The following is a 23342-nucleotide window of genomic DNA, read 5'->3' on the forward strand; positions in this document are numbered from 1 at the left end:
ATATTCTAGATTACTTACCCGTTCTTCATCAACACTTAAACTTATAGGGGTGATTAGATTCATCAAATACAATATGCATAGATTCTTTAACATATAAGGTTCTTTTATTGTAAAACCTGTAAGCACGACTAGTGGGAGAATATCTAAGGAAAATACCTCTGTCACTTCATGGATTGAATGTTCCCAAGCTATTTTTCCATTGTTATAGATAAAGCATTTGCATCTAAAAGTGTGAAATTAGATGATGTTGGGCTTCTTTTCTCTCCAAAGTTTGTAAGGAGCCTTTTATTGAATAGGTCTTATAAGGCATCTATTGATGATGTGACATGTTGTTCTTACTGCTTCCATCCAAAAGTTAAGGGAGAAATTCATTCATTCCACCACACCATTTTGTTGACGAGACCGAGGTGATGAGAAGTTCTGAGCACAGTATCTCTCAAGTGTTTTTTTTAAAATTCTTCCCCTTGATCGTTGTGAACATAAGTGCTGAGGTGTCAAACTGCTCTTTGTACTTTTCTACAAAAAGTCTCAATGCTTATGAAATTCCTAGTTTATGAGCAAGAAACATTACCCAATTAAAACGTGAGCAGTCATCAACTATAACAAAAACATATCTCTTTCCAGTAATACTCGAGGTCTTGGTGGGGTCAAAAAAATCTATGTGGATTTTTTAAAGAGGTTTGGTAGTTGAGAATATGCCTTTGACTTTGAATGGTGCCCGAGTCAGTTTACCCCATTGACAAGCATCACACATGTGATATTTTTCAAACTTGAGTTTTGGTAGACCTTTCACCAGTTACAGTTTGGACAACTTCTCAATGACATGAATTCTGGTATGCCCAAGATTTCTGTTCCACAACCAGACAACATTAGTTTTCACAGTAAGGTAGGTTAAGGTAGAAATGTTAGGACTATTTAAAACATAGATGTTATCAATATATTTACCGATGAGAGAGATGTCTCGCTTGTCATGTTTCATGGAGCCACTTTCAGCATTGAAGAGACTCCAAATCCAGCATAACTGACTAATGTTGAGAAAGTCATGCTTGAGGTCGTCTACCAAATAAACTTCAGTAAACTCACATGAGGAGTTAAGCCTCATTGAGCCAATTCCAATGATTTGCCTCTAGCGTTTGTCATCGAATTTGAATGATCCTTTATCTATTTTCTATAAGGTAGAAAATTTTTCCTTCTCTTCGGTCATGTGTCTAGAACATTTGTTATCAATGACCCACATTCTCTTCTTATAGTTCTTACTTACGAATCTGTTCCTGCAAAATAAGAAAATTAATTTTGTTTAGGTACCTAAGTGGTCTTGGGTCCTTGAAGGTTAGATGTGCTTACTTTGGGATTCTAAACCCACACACTTTTAGACTTATCCTATAGCTGTAGGATTTGTTTCTTCTTTATCCATTGATGAAACAGACTGTCCTCGGGAGGGGAAGGATGCCTTAGCTGATTTAAACGATTCTGATGAAGAACTTGAATAGTTTTTGAAAGAGTTTTATCTCATGAATATATGACTTGGTGATCTATTAATACTGTTTAATTTCATTTTTACATCATCAATCTCTGCATGAAGTAAGTCAATTTAAATTTAACATGCTTCAATTTCTATTGGATAATTTCTTTTCTTGAGCGAGTTTGTTATATTCATATATAACCATAAGAAGATCATCAATTATCATATCCAAATTAAATTCAAGAGTATTGTAATTATGACAATCGTGTAGTCTTACATTGCTAGATTCACCTATTTCCATGACGAACATATTGGCAGCTTCTATTTTTTCTTCAGTTTCATCTTCATCAGTCCAGGATCCAAAGTTTGGATTCTTTCTAGATGTTCTTCTTCTTATTTCTGGATATTTTCTATTGAAGTGTCCAGGCCTTTCACAATGATAACAATGATCATCGTTTGTAGAAGAGTCATTATTTTTTGGCTTCTTTGGATTTTTGTTTTCTCTGTCTCAGAATCTGCCTTTCTCCATGATTAATAGGGCCATCCTTTCGCTATTTTCATCTTCCAGAATGTCCTCTCCTTCAATTAGATGAGCGTTGAAGGCTACTAGTTTCTTTTTTCCTCCTCGTGAGACCTGTTAATATAATTTCATTTACATGCAATGAGGTTACCTCGTAGTTTGTCATATTTCATGTTGTAAAGATCTCCATCTTCCAGAATGGTATCCTTGGTTTCCTAAATTTTCAAGAGACTTCAAACCAACATTCTTTATCTTTGTCCTTTTGCTTCTCTTTGAGTCCTGAAATTGGCTTTGAAACCTTCTTGATGACAATCCAGGCTTGAAAATTATTTTATTGGACAAACATTCCGAATCTATTTTTCCAGTAAGAGTAGTGTTATCCATTAAACTATGGTGGTCTAGTAGAGGAGTGACTATCCTGAAGAAGAACATTGAGAATTTGGTAATTTTCCATTTGATCTTTGCTCACTTGTTGTAATACTCCATAATATTCTTAGCTCGATTCAGCTCCTAGTTCCTTGCATAAGGGGCTTAAGGATTGAAATTTTCATTATGTGTTGGGGACTTAGTCATTTTTAAGTCCCTTAAATATTGAGGATTTTTATTTTGGTCTTCTTGACATTGAGACATTGGTTTTTGATTTAATTCATGTTCAAGGATGTAAAAGGTATGCCCTAGAGGAGTTATAGATTTTTCGGACAAGGTTTGTGGCATGTTTGGATCACAAAAAAGTCAGTCTCTATGGTAAGCCCGCATCACGACATTATTCCCGACTTCATGTTGACCGCGTCGTGGTGAGCAAATCCTTCAACTACGATAAGACCACATCTCGGTGAGGATGTTGCATTTAGTTCTTAATTTAAATGATTGATGGGCAATTAGGACTTTTCTCTCTCAACCCAAATCATTCATAACATAACTTGGGGAATAATTTAGGGCATTATTTGCCTTTTTTCTCAAAATCACTCTCAAGAAAACTCTCCTTCTTCCCCAAGCACAAATTTAATTCCTTTTTCCGCAAGTAATCAAAAATTCAAGCTCCCCAAGTTTAAGAACATTTAAGAAAGCATCAAGAATAGGGTTTCTTTCTCAAGTTAAGAAGATTAAGGTATGTAGGATGTTCATCCATGGTCCCTTTCACCCATGGAGTCCAAAAACTCTCTTTTGGTTTAATTCATGAGTTTATACATGTTTTAAGATAAAATAAATCTATAAATTTCTTATTAATTCAATTAGAAGTTATGTTTACTATTATTTTCAATTGGAATAAGTTATATCATGTTTTAGGTGTTGCAACCCCCATGTCATGATCAATTTATTTTAGGAAATAATCCCCAGATTATGAATTTAGCCATGTAATTTTATTGTTTCCTCATGTTTAAGGCATTCTCATGCTCAAGTTTATGATTCTCACATCTTTGGTGAAGTATCTATGCTTTTGGATTTTGAACCATGATCCCATATTATTGTTTTAAAAGCTTATTGTCATAAATTATGGTCATTCAATGCTAGCGGGTTATGAACACCCAATACCTACATGTTTAACATGACTTCAGATCTTTCAAACAATGATTTTAATTAAACCATGAATATTACCATTTACTCAGATGTTATGATCATGATGAGCAATGTCAGTTGTTATGTTCAGTGAATTTAGTTCAGTTCAATTCAGTAATAGTGTAAATTTAGTTGGGAGTAGGATTTAGCACTGAGTAAATCCAAGAATGGAGGCTCACCTGTTAGTAGAGGGTGTGACCCTTAGTAGCCATCCCTGTGTTACAGAACTATGTAACCAGCAAAGGCTTGAGATGTCACAACAATATTTTTGGCCTAAGGCCATACTAAATATGTACAACACTTGTAAAGTGTTAATTAAAATATTTTTGGGCACACTTTTAAAATATAGTCCTAATTTTTAACTTTAAGCCACGATAATTTTGACAAAGCTTGTAAAGCGTACTCTTTAAAGCTATAGGCTACACTTTATATGTGTTGCCATATCTTAATCTAATTGGCAGCGCTTTTTGTAAATATGATTACACTATTAGAATGTGGTTGATTTTAATATTTGAAAACAATAATATATAAGTGTTGTCTTATAAATTTTATAAAATTTATGTAAAAATATGATATTCCCTCCAATATTTTTAACACTAAAATATGATATTCCCTCTAATTTAATTCCTTCCAATTTCTAATTATACAAAAAAAAAATCATAAAACATAATTTTACTTTTCCTTATCTCTCGCTGGCCGCCGCAAAATCAAACTACATGACCTTCCTCTGAAATACAACTAGTGTTCATCTGAAATGTGGAATTGAATTATAATTATTCTTTTCCCTCCCTCTCGCTGTGAAATAAAACTACGACCTTCCTCCTCCGTCTTACCCAAGGCATCAGCCACCTAGTTCAAAATCGAAGGTAAGTTTTTCATCCTTTTCTCTCTTCTTCTAATTTACATTCAATTATTCATAATTTTGATTCTCTGTTTTCATTTTCTCCTTATAATTAGTTATTCATAACTTGAAAACAATAGTACTAAGCATGGTTTAATTATACACTATTACGATAAGAAGTTTAGGTAGTATCGTCGTAGTGTGTTAATATAATGACGTAGTGATACTTTCATTGTAATGATAAATGGAACCAACTACTGTTATATGCATTATTTGGTATCTAATTTTGAGTCCTGATAGTCCTTGGTGATATTAATTCTTGACTTTATAAAAGAGAAATTTTGTTCATTTGCAAGCGTTCTTAGAATAATCCTACTCCCTTTTGTAGGAAATTAGGCGGTGTTCTCTCAAAGTTGTTGTTGCTGGGATAGCCAAGACAATTAACAATGATATTCTCGTATTTATCATTTCTTCATGTTAAAATTTATTATATTTTGTTCTGTCACATAAACTGTTTTGCAGACTTTGTTTCATGCAAAGTGCAAAGCATAAACTTTATTACTCAATATGAAAAGTATAGAATACTGTCTGAAGGAGAGCCTTGAAGTAACTGGTAAAGTTTTGTCTATGTGACCAGGAGCTTGCAGGTTTAAGCCTTAAAAATAGCCTCTCGTAAAAATGCAAGGTAAGGTTGCGTTCAATTAACCCTTATGGCCGTGCCCTTCCCTACAACCTAAGCATAGGGGGAGCTTTACTGCATCGGGCTTCCCTTTTATTTTTAAAGTACCATCTGGAAATCTCATTTTGGTAGATTCCCCTATTATTTGAGTTATGCAACTAGTAGTTTATAGTGGTCCTCATTTTGGACTGCTGTTATGTAAAGATAGCTTGTTTTCTTATCAGGTCATCGACAAGTCATTTTCTTTTGATACTACCATAGAGAAGGCTCAACGTGCCATCAATGCAGAGAATGTTGAAGCTCAAAGTACTGAGAACGGCATTGGTTTGGTGAACCTGATGGACTGTTATAGTGGTAACATGCTTGTACTAAGTTTTATGCATAGAAAATAGCCTAGTATAGAATTTTTTTATATCAAGTTCTCATAAATACTGCCTTATATCCATCTCCACTACAAATATTATATGGCACTTTATTGTTGGTTTTTTGTTGTTAAATAATAAGCTCTTCTCTATATAATAAGATAAAAAAAACTTCTTATTAGATACGCTATAACTGTTATGTACAAAAAATAACTAAAGTGAGTTTCGGTATGTTAAACATTTTTTTGAAGAGCATAAATAATTGTAAATATATCTTTTTTTCAAGTCATATTCTCTATGCTTAACTGTCCAAAATCGTAATTTCTCACAAACAATAGATCTTGATTTACAGTTCAGATCAATAGAATTGGGTGCAGGATTCATTGCAATGTATGCCACTTTAGCAAGCAGAGATATTGACTGTTGTTTGATTCCAGAGTCACCCTTCTTTCTTGAATAAAGTGGTGGTCTCTTCGAATTCATTAAGAAAAGTCTTGGAGAGGAAGGACACATTGTTATTATGATAGCCGAAGGATTTAGGTACCAACATCTTGCAACAGAGAATAGGAAACAAGCTTCTCCAAGATGTTTGTTTGTGGGTATCCTACGAAATCAGGGTATGCTTTTTTTCCTTGCATGTAAGTGATTATTTGTTCTTATATTTACTTGAGTATGCACATTTGTGGTTTGTGGGAAAGCTAGCTATCATACAAAAATACATTTGCTCTGAAGATGTACTAAAGTTCATACTACAGCTATAACTGATTTCAAAAATATAAGATGCAAGTTGACTTCCAAATGTTTATTGGCCTCTAATAAGAACTTGCACCTTTTAACCCTTGCCACCAAATAAATTCATGTAACACCAATTATCCATGTGCATCATAGAAAGGAAACACTATCTGAATAACTTGACAAATAATTGATGATATTATAATTGTATATTTATATATTGTTATATTTATTTTGAATATGTTGAAGTTTGTCAATAGCCTTTGAGGAATGGTATGTTGTTACACTTTGTACATAGACTTCTCCTAAAGTAAACATGAATCTTTCCTGAAACTGATTAATCGGTTTCCCGAACTCACTTTTTTTTATCATTTTAATACCTTGTAAATGTGACTTGTCAATAATATACATTCTCTACTAGGATATTAATTGTACAAGATGCTTTCAATTTTCTTTATTCAATTCTGTCCATGCTTCAATTTTCTTCGTGACTAAATGAACTTTTTGTTTTTGAACCTAATAGTGAATTCCACGGATGTATAATTGAATATTTGGAAAGTATCAACTTTCCTCTTTTATGTCCCTCATTCTAATTAAATTTATTCTTAATAGTGTTCTTCATGTACTCAAATTTATTTTCTTGACCTACTGTCGACAGTAGTTGCTTAGTTCCGGTCTTCTCTGGTTACTTGTAACCCTACATCTGAGTAAAACTGATTGGATATCCCGTTGCACTCCTGTTTGTTCCTACTCCTTTTTTGCACTTGTTTTCACTTTTGTAATAATGTGTTATGTCAATGGCACCTACAGTCATTTCATTGTCTTTACCTATGGTGCGTGTTTCATATAACCCTGAACTGTCTACTATTTCTCTTGTTTTGCAGTGTATAATTAACTGAGGACAAGATTATAATATTTGACACAGGCCCTGTAATGGATGGAAGCACAACAAACACAATAGTGAAGTGGTAATTTCTTTCCCTAACATAACTAGGATCTTGTTAGTTTTCAGAATGATGTGTACTAAAGCATGAGAAGCATAAGTGAACTTAAGAGCTACATTATTAAAATACTATTATATGGGTTGCAAAAGTGGTTCCTCTTGAGGTTGTCACCAAAATACTAGAAATCAGTCTTTAAAATTGAAAGATGGTGTCATGGATGGATCAAGTTTTGAGTAATATGGATGAATAATTATGCCTCCAGAAGGCCTCAATATCTCTCTTTTTTGACTATTTTAGACCATTGAATATAATGTTTTTTCATCTCTGACATACTAATAGATTGTTTTGCTTCCACATATTGTACTTTAAGAAATAACTCCCAGAAAAGATCAGGTTCATTTTTGTTTCTGCTATTTGCATTTATGGTAGGTTTACATGCACTTGCTAAAAATCAAAATAGTTTATTTTTTGGTATATTTGTTATGATTCTTATCATTTTATTTTGGAAAAGCCTACATTGATGATTGAATTAATGGAATACCATCAATAACAGGTATGAGATTAATGACACAATTGGATGTCACAAGAAATTGCATCTTCTTATTCAATTTTGTAATGTTGTACTACTGAGTGTACATGTGAATTAAGAGTGTTGTATACCCATTAGCCTGCCCTATTTCTTCCATTGTCATGTTTATATTTTCATTCATGATCTACATGACTAATACTTCACTACTTCTATGGAATATATATTTGATAGACCATATGTATTTCTCTAATATCAGTTTGGACATATCTAAACTCAATGTCACATTTTATTTGAATGTAGATGAATTTGAAGTTTGCTAATTCAGAATCTACTGACTATTTCTATTTTATGTTCATGTTCTCTGTGTTTTTCGCTTGTGTCACTTCATTTGTCACCAAATGATCCACTTTGTCCACTTCTAAAGCATCAGGAGTGTATTCTTTATCTTAAACGTAAAGTTTGTTCTTTCCAGCATTAAATCTTTCTTTTAGTTATCATACCTTGTAAGCTGTGAGATCATGAACTTATGAACCTTTTAGCAGTGTAACAATTTTTTTCTGAGTAAGATAACATTATATTCATCAGTACAAAAGGATTGTACTAGCATAAAGAAAAGAAGAAGTTCTATGTACACTTCACAAAGCTTACAAAAAATCTAGGAAGACATCTAAGGCCATTTAAGTTTAGCCAAAACCAGGAAAAGCTGCCACAACTGGGTAGTATATACACAATGTAAAAAAAGATGGTTGTTATCTCCTGCTGTTGTAACAGATCTATTATTATCTTGATAGTGCAGAACAATGCCAAGAAGTATAGTCATGTACTTTTTTCCTATTCTTTTGATGTCATTAATTTAAATTCATTAGCTGATGTGTTTATGTTCTTCAATGAGAACTCAATTTTTGGTAACTACACAGATTAGTTTCCTGTCCTACACGATATATGTTACTACTGATTGTATTGTTATCTGCATTACTTTGCTATTGTTACTTTTTCCTTGGAAGTAGCTATGTGTTATCAATAACATTTTTTTACAGAGAAATTTTTTTTACTTATAGTTCTCATATTCTACAACCATTTTCTCCTATTTCTTGTTTTAATTTTTTGACAGTCTGAACTTCAGAATAATCAAAATATGGGGGAAGCACCAGATGATGCATTTGAGGCAGTGTTTGGAAAAGAGAAGTTTGATCAATTTAGATGATTTAGTAGATCAGTGACAACAACTTTTTTGGAAAAAAATAACGAAATGAACAAGCTTAAACAAAAACATGCTAATGAATTCACTTTTCTGAAGGAAGAAATAAGTGAAATGAGAGAAGAAATGTGGCATTTTTTTTAGTCAATTGGTGAAAAACAATTCTGGATTGAATTTTCAAGATATACCAGGGAGTGACAAATCTAACATTCCTTCAACTGATGCGAGTAATGCACAAATCTATAAGAGAAAAAATTATTTCAAATTCTTTTGGCTCAGCTCATGCTTTGATTTATGAAAAGGTATTTTATCTTTCAAATTCACCAGAAACTTGAATCCTGAACTTTTAAGTTGATTAAATGAATTAACGGAACTTTTGATTCACATACTTCCTCATTCCAGATAGAAAAAATATTTTAATATTTGTCGAGCATATTCTTTTTTCTAATTTTTTTGTGCATTTTAAATTAGGGGTGGACATGGTATGGTATGGTACGGTATTTGAAACGTCGGTATGGTAATTTCAGTATTCAATTTTTAAAAATATTGTACCATTACCATACCATATTAATTCGGTAAGATTCGGTATTTTGATGTTTGATTTCGGTATTTTACGGTATGGTAATCGGTAACCATAGTTTGTTTAACTTTGACAATATATACTCGTATACGAGTGTATTTTACTTTGAATTTTCAAAAGCATGTCTTAATTGTATCATAAAAATGCATTACACATGTAGAAATATTGAAAAAGAAGTACAAACAATTTCTTTTATTAGTCAATTACACCAAAAAGATATTTCAATCAAGATAGAGCAGTGAAAGTTTCAAAGTCTAACCATTTTTATACTAATACTAAGTAATTTTTTTTTGTGTATATATATATATATATATATAAAAGTTACTTATGTAACTATATATACTTCGGTATGGTATTTGGTATTTCGGTATGTCATTTATAAATACCGTATACCATATCATATACCAAAAAAATTTAAAATGTATACCATATACCATACGAAATACCATAATACCAAAAATTAAGGTATCAAAATTTTGGTTCGATATGGTAAGTCGGTATATACCATACCATGCCCACCCCTATTTTGAATGTGTAGGAACAATAAGGGTTATCAAATTTGAATGGTGGCCACCACAACTCAAACTTGATCAAGATTAAAGTGAATGATAAAGAACTTTTGAACTATTTTTATATACGTCTAAATACATTTGATTTTGTGTAAAAAATTTACAAATCTCTGAAATGTTGTTTTCTAATTAGTATGTGTGGTAAAAGACATATTTTTTTGAAGTTCATTGCAAATCTATCCATTTAAATTATTTATTAGTTAATCGGTGTGGGAGATTATATATATGTACGTATATATGTTATGTGATTAGTGATGTATACACTTTGATCAAAATAATTAGTTTTTTAGGCCTAAAATCATTTTTGTAAAATGTGGCTTGAACTATCAAATTTTAGGCAATATTGCTATACTTTAAAAGTGTGGCTTTTTAATTAAATTGTGGTTGTTTCTAAAACATGCTTACACTGTAAAAATGTTGTCATAGAGGATGTATAAAAGACTAAGATTTAGAAATGAGGATAGTAATAAAGAAAAGACCATGTTTTTAAAGTGTTTTTATATAGGTGCTAGAAAAGGCTACGCTTGTGAATCGTGCCCAATAGTAAAACAAAGACAACAATCATAAGTGTAGTTTTATCAAATAAAAGTTTTGCCAATGACAAGCCGCAAAGTGTGGCCTCTCTACCTTAAAGGCCACGCTTTTTAAATGTAGTAGATATGACAACACTTGAGAAGCATGGCCTTTGATCAAAGGTTACGCCTTTTTAGTCCATCCCCTAAAAAGTGTTGCTTAAAGTATGAAAGTGTAGCCTTTGATCAAAGACCACACTTTCATCTATTTCAGGCCACACTTTGAACGAGTGGAAAAAGGACTAAAATGTTGTAGTATGTCTAGCTGCCAATTGAGGGTTAACACATATCTCATTAGAGCACCTTCCAGTAGAAGGTGACTCCTTAGTCCCTCGAGACACAAGATTAGTGGATCCACACAGTCAGTGTTAGTACTCGTGGCATGGTACTGACACCCTTCCAGCTGGGGTTACAGGTTGGTCCCAGATTAGCTCAGATTGGGGCATGTAGGTTACATGATACCTCCCACATTTTTAGTCTAGTTATTCATACTAAGTATAATTCAGTATTACAGGATCAGTATTTAGATATTAGTTAATCAATATACAGATATCGGTTAATTAATATTCATTATGTCTCAATTCAAGTTCGCTTGACCAAAGCATACATATTTTCAGTTATTCAGTTATACAGATTTTAGTCTAGCAGATTACAGATTATCTTAGAAACATGTTTATTCTTGGTCTTGAATTCTCATATTTTACATGTTTATGCATTTATGCTAAGATGCCTTATGTATTTCAGGTAGTACTTATGTCATATACCAGTACATTCAAAGTACTGACCACATATTTTTCTTTGCACTATGTTGTCTTATAACATAGGTTCAAATGCATAGTTTCCCGACCGCTCTTAGACAGCTCAGTGTTACTCAGTAGCAGTTCTGGTGAGTCCTCATCCATTGAGGGCATGACTTGTTTATTTTAGTTACTTCAATGATTTCTCATGTTCAGTCAGTTAGAGTAAGTTGGCGGTCTGTCCCATTAAATCCTCATGATGTTTAGAGGCTTTCAAATAATTAGTTAGACAGTCATTAAGTTATTTGAATATTTTATCAAGTGTCTCAGACTTGTGATTTAATCATATTTTTAGTATCCAGATTGGTATTGCCTCACCAATTTATCTTCTACTCATGATTACATTACAATGTTACTGAGTACTCATAGTAGGTACCGACTCATGGGTTAGGTTGTGGACCAGGTGGTCGTAAGCACTGTTTTTGTGACTAGGGGGTAGCCTCAGGTTATGAAAAAACTTGGTATCAGATCCTAAGGTTATAAAGTATCCTAGGGAATCTAAAAGTTTCCTTGAGTAGAGGCTTGTGCATGGGTGTGAAGTGCGCCACACTTATGGACAAGAGGCGATGAGATATTTTATGAAAGTTTCCCTTCTTTTAGTGTTCATGTCATGCTAAAGAGAATGAGCTCAATTAAACTCTCTTTCTAGCCTATCCTTTATTCTATTTATAGATAATACCTAACAGAAGAAACAACGAAAGAAGGAATGAGGATCATCCTGCACCCCTACCTATGTAGGAAGATATCCTAAATAAACATATCTCGTACGGCAAATTCAAGGCTTCTTTCACTACCTTATCCCACTCTGTAGCTGCCCAAAACAACCAATAGGCTATTGCTCTAGCCAATACAGTGGAAAATATAACTATTGTTAGGATTTGGAATTTCATTCGAATAAATCCCCCTTTGTTTTTGGGATCCAAATCTAAATAGGATCTGCAGGAGTTTCTGGATATGGTGCAGAAAGTGAAAGATATCATGGTTTTCATTTCGAGTGAGAGTGCAGAGTTGGTTGTATTTCAATTGCAGGATATAGCTCACACATGGTTTAAGCAGTGGAAAAAAGACCTTGGTGTTGATGCAGGGCCGGTAGAATAGGAGGAGTGTACCACATTTTTCTTATATAGGTTCTTCCCCTTAGAGTTTATGGAAGCAAAGGTTCAAGATTTTATCAATTTAAAGTAGGGTAATATGAGCGTAAAGGAGTACATACTTAAGTTCACTCAGTTATCGAGGTATGCTCCTTCTATGGAGGTGGATAATAGAAATAGAATAAGTAAGTTTCTATTTGCTATATCTGATAGTGTGGTCAAGGAGTGTAGAACTGCCATATTGATTAAGGAGATGGACCTATCTAGGCTTATGGTTCATGCTCAACAGATTAAAGAGGAAAAGCATAAGGAGAAAAAGAGAGAGAGAGAAAGTAAAAGGGCCAGAACAGGTAGTTTTAACTTTTCCCAGCCAAGATCAAAATGAGATAACCGTTCTTAGTTTTGTTAGAAATTTTCAGCCCCAGTTCAATCTTCAGCTAGTGCACCAGTGCCTAAGTTCAGGTAAGACAGTCAACACAGGGCGCCAAGTTCTAAGTCCTAGGGAATGTTAACATTGGTCATACTAATCTTTTTTATCGAAAATACGGTAGGAATCATCTGGATGAGTGTAATGCTTATAGTGATATGTGTTTTGGTTATGTCAAGCCAGGCCACAGAGTCAGGGATTGCTCGAGGGCTGGTCATCAGGGCCATTCCAATCCTTCTTCAGCTATAGCAGGTCGCCCGACTCAACAGGGTGCTATTTCTAGTGCCACCAGTAGGTAGCGCCATAATAGGTTTTATGCACTCCAGACTCGACATGATTAGGAAAGTTCTTCTAATATGGTTACGAGTACGTTATAGGTTTTCCATCTTCTTATTTATGCATTGTTAGATCCCAGAGCTTCATTTTCTTTTATAGCTCCTTATTTAGCCGTCAACTTTGGTGTCAATCTTAAAATATTAACAGAGACTTTCTCAATATCTACCCAGTGGGTAAACTTATGATATCCAGACGGGTATATAGAAATTACCCAGTCACAGTATCTCAAAAAATTACCTAAGTTGATCTTGTGGAGTTAGAAATGACTGATTTCAATGTCATTCTCGATATGGATTTGCTCCACTCATTCTTTGCCTCAGTTGATTGAAAAAATAGCATCGTTTAGTTTCAGCTTCCCAATGAACCAGTCATTGAATGGAGGGATAGTACCTCAGTACTTAGGGGTCAGATTGTTTCATATCTTAAAGTAAGAAAGATTATATCTAAGGGGTGTATTTACCATCTTGTTCGAGTCAAAGACTTTGGTTTTGCGACTCCAAGTCTTGAGTTAGTTTTAGTAGTAAGGGAATTTATAGATGTGTTCCCTGAAGATATTCCCAGAGTTCCTCTCGGAAGGGAAATTGACTTTGAAATAGATCTCCTTCCAAATACCCAGTCGATCTTTATATTACCTTACAGAATGGCTACAGCTAAGCTTAAAAAGATGAAAGAACAGTTAAAAAATCTCTTCAATTAGGGTTTCATCAGGCCCATTGTTTCTCTATGGGGTGCTCCAGTCTTGTCTTGCGTAAGAAAGACGGTTCTCTCAGAATTTGCATCAACTACCGTCAGTTGAACAAAGTCACAATCAAGAATAAGTATCTACTCCCCAGAATTGATAATTGGTTTGACTAACTTTAGGGTGCTAGTTATTTCTCTAATATAGACCTCAGATCCAGCTATCATCAGTTGAGAGTCAGAGAATGTATCATTCTGAAAATAATTTTTAGAACTCGGTATGGTCTCTTCGAATTCCTAGTTATATCTTTTGGACTAATGAATGCCTCTGTAGATTTCACGAACTTGATTAATAGGGTGATAAAATAGTACTTGGACATGTTTGTCATAGTCTTCACTGATGATATCCTTGTCTATTGTCGTAGTGAGAATAATCTTGCAAACCATTTAAGAATTGTGTTGTAGGCCCTTAGAGATCATCGATTGTTTGCCAAGTTCAATAAGTTAGAATTTTGGCTAAGATCAACATTTTTTCATGGCCATATTGTTTCTCGTGATGGCATTAGAGTTGATCCTAAAGACCAAAGTAGTGAGAAACTGGCCTAGACCCATATCTCTATTAGATATTAAGATTTTCTTGGTTTGGTTGGCTATTACTGATGGTTTGTTGAAGTTTTTTCTTCTATTACATCCCTCATGTCTTGATTAAGTCAGAAAAAAGTCAATTTTAGTTGTCAGATTCTTATGAGAAGAGTTTTCAGGAGTTGAAGACTCGACTCAATTTATCCCTAGTCTTGACTTTGCTAGATGGTTCTGATGGATTTGTAGTTTACTGTGATGTTTCTACATTTTTTCTTGGTTGTTTTTAAATGCAAAGAGGAAAGGTCATAGCCTACGCCTCTAGATATCTTAAACTCCATGAAAAGAATTATCCTGCCCATGATCTTGAGTTGACAACAGTTATTTTTGCCTTAAAAATTTGGAGGCACTATCTTTATGGGGTTCATGTTGATGTGTTCACTGACCATAAGAGTTTATAGTATGTGTTCATGTAGAAAGATCTGAATCTACGTTAGAGAAGACGGCTTAAGTCATTAAAATATTATGATATAAGTGTGTTGTATTATTCGGGAAAGGCCAATGTAGTGGCATACACCCTTAGCAGGTTTTCTATAGGTATTTTTGCTCATGTTGAAAAGGATAAAAAAGTTAGTTCAGGAGGTTCATTAGATTGCTAGATTAAGTGTTCAATTGGTTGATTCAGCTAAAGGTAGTATATGGGTTCAGAATAGTTCAGAGTCTTCATTGGGTGCCGAAGTGAAAGAAAAGCAAGATAGGGACCTAGTTTGGTTAAGTTTAAGGAGGCCGTTAGAGATTAGAAAGTAGAGGTTTTCTCTTAAGGGGGAGATAGTGTGCTTCGTTGTCAGGGTAGGTTTAGTGTTCCATGTTTCTCTGTTAAAGAAGTGTATTGGTGATTCAACTATAGGTGTTCCTTTAGAAGATATGGAGGTTAAGGTTAGCCTTTCCTATGAGGAAGTACTAGTTAAGATCCTTGATCGTCAGATTTGTAGACTAAGGAATAAAGAAGTTCCCTTGGTTAAGTCCTTTGGCAGAATCAATCTGTTGAGGGTGCTATTTGGGAAGAAAAAGTAGATATATAAACCAATTACCCTCATCTTTTCTTCGCAAACTCAGATTCAGCTTGAGGCAATGATTCTTCCTTAGATTGACTCTTTTTCTTTCTCTATTTCAGCTATGTAACCATTCCCATGTCATTACATGCATTCACAAAATCTGTTCAATTTATGTATCTATTCCAAGTCATTCATGTTCAGTATATGATCTCAGATGCCTTAGTACTGTACTCTCAGTCTAACCAGCCTAATTTAAGGATGAATGTTTCCAAGGGAAAGATATTGTAATACCCCGTAATATTCTTAGCTCGATTCATCTCCTAGTTGCATTCATAAGGGGCTTAAGACTTAAAATTTTCACTAAGTATTAGGGACTTAGTTATTTTCAAGACCCATAAACTTCGAGAATTTTTATTTTGGTTTTCCTGACCCTGAGATATTGTTTTTGAGTTAATTCATGTTCAGGATATAAAAAGTATGCCCCATAGGACTTTTGAATTTTTCGAACATGGTTTGGGGCATGTTTGGATCATGGAAACAGTCTATCTTAGCGATAAGCCCACATCATGGCATTATTCCCAACTTCATGCCGACCGCGTCGTGGTGAGGGAATCCTTCGATTGCGATAAAACCACATCGGTGTGAGGATATTGCATCCAATTCTTGATTTAAATGATTGAGGGAAAGTTGAGTCTTTTCCCCCCAACCTAAATCATCCATAACACGACTTGGGGCATCATTTAGGGCACTATTTGACCTTCTTCTCAAAAATACTTTCAATAAAATCCTCCTTCTTCCTCAAGAATGAATTCAATTCCTTTTCCCCAAGTAATCAAGAATTCAAGATCCCCAAGTTCAAGAACCTTCAAGAAAGCAATAAGAATGGGGTTTCTTTCCTAAGTTAAGAAGCTTAAGGTATGTGGGATGTTCATCCATGGGTCCCTTTCACTCATGGAGCCCAAAAACTCTCTTTTGGTTTAATTTATGAGTTTATACTTGTTTCAAGATGAAATAAATCCATGAATCTCTTGTTAATTCAATTACAAGTTATGTTTACAAGTGTTTTCAAGTAGAATAAGTCATATCATGTTTTGAGTGTTGTAATCCCTATGTCATAATCAATTGATTTCAGGATAAATCCCCAAATTATGAATTTAGCCCTGAAATCATATTGTTTCCTCATGCTTAAGACATTCCCATGTTCAAGTTCATGATTCTCACATGTTTGATGAAATGTCTATGCTGTTGGGTTTTGAACCATGATACCCACGTGTTTTAGATGACTTTAGATCTTTTAAGTTATGATTTCAGTTAAACCATAAATATAACCATTTACTCAGATGTTATAATCATGATGAGCAATGTCAGTTGTTATGTTCAGTGAATTCAGTTCAGTTCAGTAACAGTGTTAGTTCCATTGGGAGTAGAATTTAGCACCGAATGAACTCAGGGATTGGGTCTCACCTTCCAGTGGAGGGTGTGACCCTTAGTAGTAATCCCTGAGTTACAGAACTACATAGCCAACGTAGGTTTGATATCATGTGTCTACCTTCCCTTAGTAGTCATCCCTGTGTCTACCTTCCAGTTGAGGGTTGACACATATCTCATGAGAGCACCTGCCAGTAGAGCGTGACTCCTTAGTCCATCGAGACACCAGATAAGTTGATCCACACAACCAGTGTTAGTACCAATGGTACGGTACTGACACCCTTCCAACTGGGTTATAGGTTGGACCCGATTAGCTCAGTCTGGGAAATGTCGGTTACATAATACCTCCCACGATTTTAGTCCAATTATTTAGACTAAGTACAATTTAGTATTACATGATCAGTATTCAGATATCAGTCAATTAGTATACAACTATTAATTAATCAATAAATAGATACCAGTTAATAAGTATTCAGTATGTCTCAGCTCAGGTTTGCTTGACCAAAGCATACAGATTTTTACTTTTTACATTATAAAGATTTCAATCTATCAGATTACGGATTATCTTAGAAATATGCTTATGCTTGATCTTGCATTCTCAGATTATATATGTTCATGCATTTATGCTCAGACACCTTATATATTTCATCTAGTCCTTATCTCATATACCAGTACATTCAAAGTACTGACCGTATATTTTTCTTTGTGTTATGTTATCTTATAACATAGGTTCGGATGCATAGTTTCCCGACTACTCTTAGACAGCTCAGTGTTACTCAGCTGTAGTTGTGGTGAGTCTTCATCCATCAAGGGCATGATTTTCTTATTTTAGTTACTTTAATGCCTTCTCATGTTCAGTCAATTGGAGTTAGTTGGGTGTCTGTCCCATCAACTCCTCATAATGTTTAAAGGCTTTTAAAAAAACAGTTAGACAGTTAGTCAGTTATTTTAGTTTTAATAGTTGTTCCAGATAGACAATTCGTTTTCTAGTATTTTATCAGATGTCTCAAACTTGTGATCAGATCATATTTTCAATATCCAAATTGGTATTACCTTATCAGTTTATCTTTCGCTCATGTTTTATACTATAGTGTTACTCAGTGCTCACAACAGGTACCAGTTCATGGTTAAGTTATTGTTCTGGTGGTCGTAATCACCATTGTCGTGACAATGGGGTAGCCTCAGGACATGACACCCGCGGTTAAGAAACACTATTGGTGAGACCTTCTCTAATACCAATTGATATTTAATAAGGCATGAATTGAAAATTTTTTTGTGAGTGGACTATTGACTCTTCACAGTCAACTCTCCTGCAGATCAGTACATTTCACAAAATAGATTAGGTATGATATAATCAAACAGATAAATAATCAAATTTAAAGTAAGGACACATAGATTTATCCTGGTTTGAATATGAATGTGGTACCTACTTTCAGTACCCTTGGGTTTTAAAGTTTCTTTAAGTCCTTCAATGTCGAGCTTGAGTACAATAATTAGAAACAAGTTCTGAAGACTTATTTTGTTCTTCAGATGTTGTGACACAACTTCATTTTTGTTACAAAGTTGACTCGATCCTACTCTTTATATAACAATCGTAAACTAAGAATTATAAAGCTTTGTGAGACTAATATTAAGACACCTTGAGATTCTTATTGACGTTGCGTAACATTTTCCATTCTTAGTCTTCTTCTTTTATAGTCTTTAGCTGCTACTCTTCATAAGGAAACCCAAGAGATTTCTTCTCAATCAAGGATTTGAATTGATTCCTTGATTGAGGATTTTTCCATAAGGTATATCCATATTAGATATATCCATATTGATGCTTTTCCAAGTTGGTTCTCAATCTTTCTTTCTTTTTGTTTTGTCATGATTGATCTAACCTTCCGTAATTCCAGGACGGAGATATTCCTTTTTTTTTTTGCTCTTTGTTTTGATTGATTTGCTTGAATGTCGTAAATCATGATTTGATATCCTTCTATTATTGGAGTTGGCTTCATCTATTATTATCAGTATTCCAATATCCTACAAAGATCCACTCATTAGTTTATCATTATTAAAACGTAAACATAGGAGGCTAATAGTAGTAAGTGTACAAAAAGATTGGGATGATGTCAAAATGACCGTGCTACCTTCAAGGCCTTATAGAAAGTCAAATGAAGCTTGGTGCATGGCATACAATGTGATTTCCATACTTGTTGTGTGACCTATTCCGAATGGGTTTTATCTTTGATGAGAATGTTCTTTCAAATAAAAGTTATTGGTTTATGGCACTCTGGCTAGCCATCCTTATTTCACCAGGTCTAAAGCCAAACCTATCATGGATTGCAAAGAGGTAGAAATACCGCTCATTGGCCCAAATTAAACTTTTAGGGAAGGGGGTTCAAAACCCAATGAATAAATATTAATACTCAAACAACAATTGACTAAAATGCACCTAGCATGGGCTAGTGGAATGCCTCCCCTTCATTCCCTACTGATGATCTTGGGAATACTTCTAACTACTCACCGCTTTCTTATGCACAATTCTCTATTTCTATTGATACACCATAGCATACACCAGGACTTACCCTAGATCAATATTATCCCAGAACTTCTAATGTGCCATTTGCAGTCCCTCAACAGAGGCCTATCGTCAGTCTAGCACCGCCTACTACCCCTGTGTTCATAGTTCCACTACCTCTCAAATCTCTTACTTTTGCTGCTCATCCAACAGTCGTGCTCCCTTAATCTACTAGAGAACCAATGTTTAAGATTCTTGATGATTAATATTATACTTCATAGCCTACTTTAATATGAATAATATGTATGGTTACAATAAGCCACTTGCATTTTCGTTCAATAGAGAGAAGCTTATCGTGATAGAAGAATAAAAAGGCATGGTATGAAAATTCAGGAATTTAGAACAAGCCATGAGAAACTTATAGGGGATTGGGGTTTATAAAAGTGTCTCGTATAAATATCTTTGCATATTTCTAGGTGTTAATCTCTCTCTTGGTTTCAAAATACCAAAGTTTGAGAAACATGATGGGCACGGTGATCCGGTGGCATATTGGAGGCGTTATTGTAATAAACTAATGAGCACTGGAGGAAGGAAGAATTACTCATTGCTTATTTCAGTAAGAGTTCTTCAAGTGTGGCTTATGAATGGTTTGTTAATCAGGACATTGATAAGTGGAACATTTTGGATGATCTGGTTATTAAATTTGAGTAGTAATTCTAATACAATGTAGATTTGATTCCTGATTAGAAATCCCTAACTAATATAAAGAAGAAAAGTACTAAAAGGTTTAGGGAGTATATGATAAGTTGGCATAAATAGGCTGTTAGGGTAAAACCACCGATGAAAGAGAGTAAACTGGTAGAAGTCTTATATCAGGCACAAGATGAAACCTATTTTAAACACTTGCTTCCGAAAATGGGTAAAATATTTGGTGATGCTATAAAATTGGGAGAAATGATAAAAGATGGTATTAAGACTTGGCAATTTATGAGCTTTGCTGCATTAAGGTCTACTACCCAAGCAATTCAAAGTTGTTCAGGAACCTTTGTAGGAAAGAAGAAGAAAAGAAGATGTAGCTGCTATTGTAGCTGGACTACGCATATATCAAAAAATACCACCTTGCCATTACCCTCAGTCTCAAGCCCAAGTCTATACCCAAGCTCTATATAATCAGCCCTAACATTACAATCCTCCACAAAACCCATTGTACTCCATTCCCCACTTTCATATCTAGTATACAGCACACATCCATATGTTCAACCCCCTTGTTACCCACAATGGCATGCACCAACTCCTCAAAATCGTCCTCCGGCTCCATAAACTTACAAAATCCTTCTAAATCTGGCTTTTGACCCAGGCTCAAGCATAAGAAATAAAATGTTGTTATAAATAATATCACACCTATAGAGGATTCATACACTAGTTTGTTTCAGAGACTGAGAGCATTGAATGTCCTAAGACCAATTAAAGAAAAGATCTCAAATCCACCATCCAAAAATCTTGATTATTCTCTGAGATATGTATATTATTCTGATACATCAGGGCATGATACAGAAAAATATTGGTGTTTAAGGAGAGAAATTTAGGATCTAATCAAGATGAATCAAATATTGCAAGCCTCATAGGTTCTAAACGTCAATACAACCCCATTATTGGTCCATGATGGAATTGATATATGATGGAAAAAAGGCTATGGTATCTTACAATCCTATCCTTAGGATCCCAAATAATGAGGAGAAATTGGTAAATGTTGCGGATTCAATGAAAGCAATTTCATTGAGCCAAAAAAAGATGGTAGAAGATAAAATTCAAGTAAATAAGATGAAACCTGTGCTCACTATAAAAGAAGTTGGAGAAACTTATGGTCTAGGTTAGGGAAAACCAAGTTAATGATAGTAGAAGCTCTAAATAAGCCTATTTTGACTGTGAAGGGTTACTTACGGCTCCTATTATCATTAATCTGGTGACACAATTCCTGTTGGTCGATACCAAAGAGGTCCCTTAGAATTATAAGCAAACCGTGATGACTTATCAGGGGAAGGAAATTATGGATAAAGTAAATGAATTAGGGGGTTTGACTAATTTCGGATGGTTTTTGTTCTATAAGGATTGAGGAAGACTAAACCAATGATGAATGGCTAATCGTCTCTTAAAAGGTCTGTCACTGAGGAAGAAGCCAAAGAGTTCTTAAAAATGATAAAATTTCTAGAAAAATAAATTGTATATCAATTGAGGAAAACTCTGGCTCAATCTTCCTTCTAGCTTTGATGTTGCAATATCATGAACATCGTAATGCTATACTAAAGAAGTTGAATAAAACTTATGTTCCTAGGGAAGTTATTGTGAATTAGTTTGAGAAAATTATTGGAAAAATCTTTAAGATAAACAAGATCAGCTTTTTTGATGAGAAATTTTTCATAAAATTGATAGGGAATAATCAGGACCTTTACATTACGGTGAAGTACGAGTATTTTTATGTCACTCATGTAATGATTAAATGGGGGTTTTGGTGCTAATATTTATCCTCTATCTACATTGCAAAAGTTGAACATCAGTATCGAAAGGATCTTACCCAACAATGTATGTGTCAGAGCTTTTGAAGGAGCAAAAAGGATTCCATTAGTGAGATAGAGCTAATGTTGACTATACGGCCTATTGAATTTGACATAGAATTTCAAGTGTGGAATATCAATGCCTCCTACAATTTGTTATTAGGAACACTATAGGTTCTTAAGCCAGGGGCAGTAACATCTACATTACATCAGATGATCAAGTTTGAACTTGACAAACAGGAACTGATCGTTCATGGTGAAGGGGATTCGTCCATCTATAAAGAGTCTTTAGTGCCCTTAATCAAAGAAAATAATACAGAGGAGACATTGGTTTATTGATCTTTCAATGTAGTTATTGTGGATCATATCATTGAAGGACATGTTATGCCAGGACCACAGTTATCTCATACCTTTGTCACTATGGTCAATGAAATGCTAAAATATGGTTTGAGCCAAGATAGGGTTTAGGAGTGTCTTAGTATGGCATAGTTTATCCAGTATGCCCTTGCGAGAGACCTGATACTTTTTATTTGGGATTCAAAACAACTGAAGATTGAAAAAAAGCTAAGAAATAAAAAAAGGAAACATAGTCACTTCCCCGCCCACTGCCACTACTTAACAAGTCTTTTGTCAAAAGTGGTGTTATCAAGACCATAGGGGATGTGGAAGATGAGTTAGTTGATGATTTATAGAACCTATTTGTTGAAGCTGATATGGTTGAGATAGGAGAAGGTACCAGTAAGGCAGAGGTGGAATTCATAAGTCCTAATGTCTAGCTCAACAATTGGGAAGTCACTCCTCTCCGCATTAGGTGAGGTTTTGGTAGTTTATTTTGTTTTATTCAATTTATCCGAGTTATTTCAGGGTTGTAATCTGGGATCTATCTTATTTATGTTTCTACTTTTGTTTATGTCTAAGCCCTCTTATCTTTACTTTTAATGAAATGCAATGTCCATTTTGTTTTTATGTCTAATATCTTTTATTTGTATTTTCTGTATATAGTTCTTTTATGCTGATTCTAGTGATATAACATGCATGAAAAATTTTTATCCTAATCTTAAAATCCAATCTAATTAAGATATAATAAAGCAAGAGGTGGAATAAGATAAAGAAGAGGCTTGAAGAAATAAGCAAGGATTTGAAACAATTTGAAAACAAGCCAAATCCTAATTTGAATGAAACTAAGCCAATTAATATTGGACATCAAGGAGATGTTAAGGAAACTAAAATAAATATACATGCTTTTACAAAATGAAAAGAGGGAATGATTCAAGCATTAAAGAGGAAATCATAAAATAGCTTGAAACCAAAGTCATCTAAGTGGCTCGTTATCTTACTTGGTTGTCCAATGTTG

The 23342-nt window shown here is 34.2% G+C and overlaps 1 long non-coding RNA gene across 4 annotated transcripts; it reads left to right on the forward strand.

Annotated features, from left to right (window-relative positions):
* The first annotated feature begins 4113 nt into the window (after nucleotides 1–4113).
* On the forward strand, nucleotides 4114–9089 carry LOC107850177. Of its 4 annotated transcripts, XR_001668496.2 has the most exons (6): nucleotides 4115–4405; nucleotides 4769–5065; nucleotides 5284–5413; nucleotides 5779–6038; nucleotides 7038–7121; nucleotides 8738–9089. It is a non-coding gene; the product is annotated as an uncharacterized LOC107850177 (long non-coding RNA). The 4 variants fall into 4 exon arrangements; XR_007048292.1 differs by having other exon boundaries at nucleotides 4114–4405; nucleotides 4769–5413; nucleotides 5787–6038; XR_007048290.1 differs by having other exon boundaries at nucleotides 4769–5413.
* The last annotated feature ends 14253 nt before the right edge of the window (nucleotides 9090–23342 follow it).

Source organism: Capsicum annuum, chromosome 12, assembly GCF_002878395.1.
Source record: "Capsicum annuum cultivar UCD-10X-F1 chromosome 12, UCD10Xv1.1, whole genome shotgun sequence".
NCBI classification, from domain to species: domain Eukaryota; kingdom Viridiplantae; phylum Streptophyta; class Magnoliopsida; order Solanales; family Solanaceae; genus Capsicum; species Capsicum annuum.